Source organism: Agrilus planipennis, unplaced genomic scaffold, assembly GCF_000699045.2.
Source record: "Agrilus planipennis isolate EAB-ADULT unplaced genomic scaffold, Apla_2.0 scaffold63, whole genome shotgun sequence".
NCBI classification, from domain to species: domain Eukaryota; kingdom Metazoa; phylum Arthropoda; class Insecta; order Coleoptera; family Buprestidae; genus Agrilus; species Agrilus planipennis.
This window is the reverse complement of record NW_020439363.1, coordinates 97,167-103,024: the sequence shown is the minus strand read 5'-3', so window position 1 is coordinate 103,024 and position 5,858 is coordinate 97,167. Positions and strand designations below refer to the sequence as shown.

General features: G+C 32.0%; 1 protein-coding gene across 5 annotated transcripts in view; it reads left to right on the top strand.

Annotated features, from left to right (window-relative positions):
• Positions 1 to 5,858, top strand: part of LOC108743015 (RNA binding protein fox-1 homolog 3) — a 94,988-nt gene that overhangs the window by 27,985 nt on the left and 61,145 nt on the right. The window contains exon 2 of one of the 5 annotated variants that reach the window (XM_025978832.1): positions 2,544 to 2,587. The exons of the other annotated variants lie outside the window; for them this stretch is intronic. The gene's annotated coding sequence lies outside the window, so the exon portion shown is untranslated. The remainder of the gene's footprint in view (positions 1 to 2,543; positions 2,588 to 5,858) is intronic. 5 annotated transcript variants of the gene reach the window in all.

The window sequence follows — 5,858 nt, the reverse complement described above, 5'->3', positions numbered from 1 at the left end:
TTGACTTATTATCAAAACTCGATAACTTAACCTAACCTACCCTATTGATAAAGATATTTAAATAATGTTTTATATAACTTTCTCAAAATTTTTATGTATTTTTCATTAGTTTTACCTTTGAATATTGTTCAATAATGACTATATAAATATTTACATGCCTAGAAATGTATAAAAAATGGCAAATTTATTAACTTTGAACCCCCATAACTTTTTATGGGGGTGAGACCGCCACGAATTTTTTATGGTATAGTGGTGGAGGAGACCTCCTCTTTCGACCCTCCCACCACCCCTCACCCCCGTCTAGACCTTTACCTCAAAATAAATTGAAAATCGCGTTCCATATTTCTACTAATCTTCCACGGTAGATACCTATCGACCACTAAAAACAATAGGGTAGTTTTCCCTGTTAAAAAGGCATTTCCCTGTCCTTTCACATCATCAAAACAAACTTTAAACGGTTATTACTTTTGCTCCTTTTATTTTCAAAATGAACAATACCCTTGCCTTTGAAATCATATGCCATTGTTGCTCAGCTCAGTCAGTGGATAATAACCAGGTTTTTAAGTCTACCGACACAATGAGACATAATTTTGTCTGTTGTTGTGACGCAGACGTGTAATAAGAGGCCACGCCGTAAAAACTTGGGTTGTTGACTGCTTCTTGCTTGTCTGCTGACGACGAATCATTTCCATCATTTATTATTTGAACGAGATCCCAAAAATATGTATTACACAAGTTGAGCCCGTCCAAATTTCGTTGGTTCTCTATCCTGGTGCATACCTCATAACCCATGGTGCATTGCGCTTCACTTAAGTCGGGGAGTCCCTTCTCTGCATGACCTAGTGAATAATGTTTTTTATATATTATTTATTTATATTTTAATAGTTACAATTCTTAAACGGCCGATGCCTAAGTTGCGCCTATTAATTTAGAAATTATAAAGCCCTTATGTGAATCATCCCTAATCGCTATTGGATAGAGCTTTTCGATGATCGTGCTATTTGACTGTATTTAATCCACCATTGCCAACACCATGTAAATGAACATTTGTAATCGTTTAAATATTGAATACATTTAAAAATGATTGTTACAACAACCTTCAATGATTTTTTATAATCTGATGTCGAAGGTCAAAGTCAACACGAAAATTCGAACCGTATAATAATCACGACTGTATGTACATACTGTGGAAATTTAACTTATTACCAGATACCATAAACAAACAAAATACTTTATTCAATCCGGAGGAACAAAAGGCTATTTATTTCTACAATATCCAAGTATAAAAAGCACATGTTTAAATGGAATGTAATTTTGTTCTTTAAATTTAATTCGTTCGTTAAAGCCAAGCGTTGGTTACAGCCGAGTTCGACTGTAATTTTATTTATTATTAGAAATGTTAGACATCTGTTGTTTTCATTATTGTACTGCCCCATAATTTAGTTAGTTATGGAGAAGTTAATTTGANTAGTATTTTCTAAAACGCACTGTTAACACAGCAGGTAAAAGTTGGTCTGTGTTCTGTCGGGCTGTCTGCGACGCGCTGATGAGATCCAAGAAGATCGAAATCGCGATCCGCGTCTGGCAATTTCGACAGAATACAGACCACTTCGAGTTATTTTATTTTATATTTTAAATTTTCAAAAATTCGGTATTCGGCAAGACATGATTGTTAGAATATTCCGTATGTGTCAAATATAAATCAAAAAGTGTTAAAATTAAAATTAGGTAATTAGACAGCCACCAATTAAAGAAGACAAGTACTCGGGCACATAAATATTGTTATGTGAGAACACCTGTTGCGAGATATGTGTAGTTATGACAACTGGCCGAATTAAGGTCCTCTTTAGAAGTGCGCTTCTTTGGCATGTTACATTGTAATGTAGTACGTATACTCATTATTATGTGCTTCATAATTAATTGCTATTAATCATGGTTTCTGGAGATGTGTAACAAAAAAACTAAATATATCTTTATTACGAACAAAATTAAAATCTACGTAGTTCGAATTGCATATAACTAGTTAAACCCGTTAAAATCTGGATGGTGGGTACCGTTTTCAATGGTGCAGTATATTTGCCTTTTAATCATGGCGTTCCCCCGAACCATTTTGTTTCGTCATTTTATTAAACGTTTAATCGTAAACTAATCCCAAAATATCCGATTATCAGGTACTTCGTTTCTCTAAAATTAAGTTACATACAAAGTATTTTTAAGATGTGCCCTTCACCTTGCTTCTGAAACTAATTAATTGTAGAAGCAGGTATAAATTTGATCAGAAAGAAAGTATAAATATCTGAATCTAATAAGTGAACAAACTTGTGAACACAGACTAATAAGAATGTTATTGACATTAATATATTTATGTCCTCGTCCTTCGTTTAATATCGATAATGAATAATGTAAACTAGAAACATCCAATCGTAAAGTGATTTGTCGAAATGTTTATAAAAGGTATTTTAATTATGTATTTCTTGTTTTCGATATAAGACGAAAATTTCTTTGGTTTCACCTTTAACTAATTTACTTTGGTTTTCTTTTAGGTGAGTGTTTCCCTCATTAATCCAACAGCAAAGAGTAAGAGTATGTAAGTCATTTTAAATTCCATAACTTATGTATTATATCTGCTGGCAAATGTGACGCAAAATACATATTTAAATTTTCTAACTTCAAGTATAAGAAACTTATGCATTAACTAATCCAAAGCTTAACTATTGCAACACTATGCATCTTATAGAACGTCGAAGCTTTTAGAAAATTACTTGACAAAACTTAAGAAGTTTCACATTATTACTGACATATTAAGGCGCTTTGTCGTATGATTTAATAATAATCCTGAAATGAACATTGTTACAATAATTTTCCTATATTCGTTCTATTAAAGCATCGTAATTCAAATAAAAGCTGAACCAACGATTACAATTGTATTAAAACACTTAAAATTGTACTATTGTAATTTGTTCCGCAAGCATATCCTTGTTTCTTGACGCATGTTGAGTTAATAGGCAGACCAAGGATGGGTGCTTTTGATGAATGAAAACAATATTCCTTTCACTTCTCCACGTCTCAAGTTTAAGTTCAAAATGAGGTCACCAAAATAAATACAATCAATTAATCACACATGAACAGCCACATTTGCAGAGCGTTTCACCTTAATAGTGGTAATCAAAAGTGAATTCGTTTAACGTTGCGCTTACCACAATTAACTGAGTACATGTCAGCATGTAAAGCAAAGAACACACGCGATCGCGACCGTGTTCGCGATGCTCGTAACGATTACGATAGAAAGCACACAAATATGCGGAATAACTATCTTTTTATTTAATGAAAGTAATTAACATTGTTAAAGTGAAAAATCAATGTTAAAGGACGATGAAGAACTACTGCTCGCTGTAGTAGTACCGGACACCGAGGAAAACGTCATAAGAATTTTTTAGGCCCTTCGATGTTAAAGTGGAAACATATTCTTTTGCATGTAAAAGATTGGAATATTATTGATATATCTATTAGAGATGTGCAGAATTGTTTTTCAAAAGTATTTTAATACAAAATGCAAATACTTTTTTGATTTGTTTTTTCAAATGTAAAATAAAAAATTTTAAATGCTAAATGCAAAATACATAAAACGAATACTTTTTTGTAGTACCTACTTATTTTTCTACATTCACTTAATTATAAAATATTTTTTAAGGAAACCTTGCAGGCATTTTCTAATTTTTTAAAGTTTTTGTAGACTAATAGTGGTGTTTGCATTATATCACCCAAGTGCAAAAATTGAGTATAATTCATATTTTTCTGTTAAAAGTGATTGAGATATAGTTTTTCTAACTTTATGTTATAGTTTCTTCAGTTCAGCAACAAATACATAATTTTTCTATATGCTTCCTTATTTGCCTTTGTCACCCGTTTTAATCGAAAAAAAGACACTGATGACAAATTAGTTTGCTTAGCATGAAAGATCAGCCAAAATAGGGTTGCAAATAATTTTAGTGATATAAAATTAACATCAATCATTTTATATCAAAATATTTACAACCCCATTTTGTTTCTGATCTTTTGCACATTGTACTAAGAGAAAGAAAGGGAATTCTTAGTTTCTTTAGTTTTGGGTTCATCTAATAAGTAAAGTTTTCTAAGAATTTTGGATTATACGCATTTATTAGCATACCACAATATCTTGTAGTTTTCAGTTTTACACAGCTACCATATATCAATTCAATATTGTTTTGCGGTCTGTTTTGTCGTAATTCATACAATTTCCTAGTTTCTTGCTAAAGGTACGATAAGTAGTGACTTGGCAGGCGCTGATATCAATTTTTCCATAGATCATGACATTGAACGCGGAAAACAATAACGATCCAATATTTTAGTTTATCAATTTTCAAGAAGGTTAGAATTTTTTGAGTTCTCTTCAGTTAAAGAATTAGAAGGCATTCATGGAATATCTCTTTTTCCCCTTTTTAAGCTTCTAATACCTTTAATAGCAACTTTTATATCATGTTTGATCGGTGATACTAGGAAAACTTTTAACGGCAAAATTGTATTTTGCATTTGGAAAAGTATTTTAAATAAAATACAAAATGCTTTTCTCAAAAAAGTATTTAAATGCAAGACAAATAAAAGTATTTTTTCTTTTGTATTTGTATTTTAAATGCATCTATTTAAAATAAATCACATCTCTGCATATAATGTATTGTTTTGCTTTACATATTCTTGATAAAATCTTTTATTCAACCAAACTAAATTACACCCGATCAGCGAACGATCAAATTCATCTGCACCGTTAGAACGCTATTTAACGTAATTTTTTCACCGCTTTAGCTTGGGTGATAGCAATGCAGGCCATTGATATCGCGGACAAGTAAATGTAGAAAACTTTTCCGAGCTGAAAAGTACTTCTAATAGACCACGGCTTTTAAGCCCAAAAAAATTTTCTACATTTATTTTGACCGACTGTCGCGGCAAATACATACATATGTGTCTATTAATTTAATTTCATTAGATGGTATGATCGCCACCGTTATCATGAATGATGTCGCAATCGCGCAAGTGTGTTCTTTGCGTAAAAGAAATAACGAATTCTTCAAACTTTGTGGCATATGTATAGTTGTATACCAACTGTACGTACATACCTATGTGCACAATCATAATCTTTTTAATAAACTCACTTGCTCGGTTATGTTAAGCATGACGAATAAATTTGATGACGTAATTAAATTTATGTCTGAAATATAAACCAGATGCTCCTCTGAAGTTTGATGTACCTACTAGAGCAAATGAACATTTTGTTAGCGAGTTGTATTTGGAAAATCACACATTTATATGAATAAAGAAGCCTTGAAAAGTTATTTAATAATGAAATTACATTATACGAGGTGAAGTTTAAATTGTATAATTCAAGTAACTTTTCATCAGAATCATAGCTGTCGAGTTATATGTTCGGACGAAGCCGCGGTGGATAACTTTACACTAGAGATGTACCGGATAGTGATTTTGCCGGTCTTTTCTACAAGCTTCGAAAGCTTTACACGAACTCGATAAATAATAAGCGTATAGCAATAACTTGTAATGGGGCACTATCCATCTGCCAAGGTAGTTACTGTAAAATAACTCAAACGTCATTACGCAATATAGTTATAATGTAACAAACGAATTGACATTGTATGCGAAGTCATTACATGCGAATTTAACTATACGAGGGTGGATTGATAAGTTTCCGGCCTGACCAAGAAAAACAAGGTTTTTAAAAATTTTTTTTTTTTATTTCTCAACATAATCTCCTCCAAGGCTGATACATTTCTCATAGCGGTGTTCCAGTCTATTAATGCCATCTCTATAGACTGATTCGTCAAGCTCCT